The sequence below is a fragment of the Microtus ochrogaster genome, chromosome 8, assembly GCF_000317375.1.
Source record: "Microtus ochrogaster isolate Prairie Vole_2 chromosome 8, MicOch1.0, whole genome shotgun sequence".
In the NCBI taxonomy this organism is placed as follows: domain Eukaryota; kingdom Metazoa; phylum Chordata; class Mammalia; order Rodentia; family Cricetidae; genus Microtus; species Microtus ochrogaster.
The window spans coordinates 52,565,192-52,565,528 of record NC_022015.1 but is presented as its reverse complement, the minus strand read 5'-3'; positions in this window follow the sequence as shown (position 1 = coordinate 52,565,528).

Sequence of the window (337 nt, the reverse complement as noted above, 5' to 3'; positions counted from 1 at the left end):
AAGTAGCTCTCCTTCATGGCTACAGCATCCACTCCCACCTTGAGGTTCCTCCCTTTCTTGAGTTCCTGTCCTGTTGACCTTCAATGATAAACAGTGGTGTGGAACTGTAAACCAAGTAAATAAACCCTTTCCTCTCCAAGTTGCTTTTGTCATGGTTTTTCATCACAGTGATGGAAACCCTAACTAAGACAGTTGGTAAACAGACACCAGAAGAGCCTTATATGGACAACTTGTTACCATCTGTGGGGCTGAATGTATATGCGTCATTACACAGGTCATTATGTCCTAGAGAAACTCTTATAAGATTATCATTGCAGCCTTGAAATGGCAATAATGA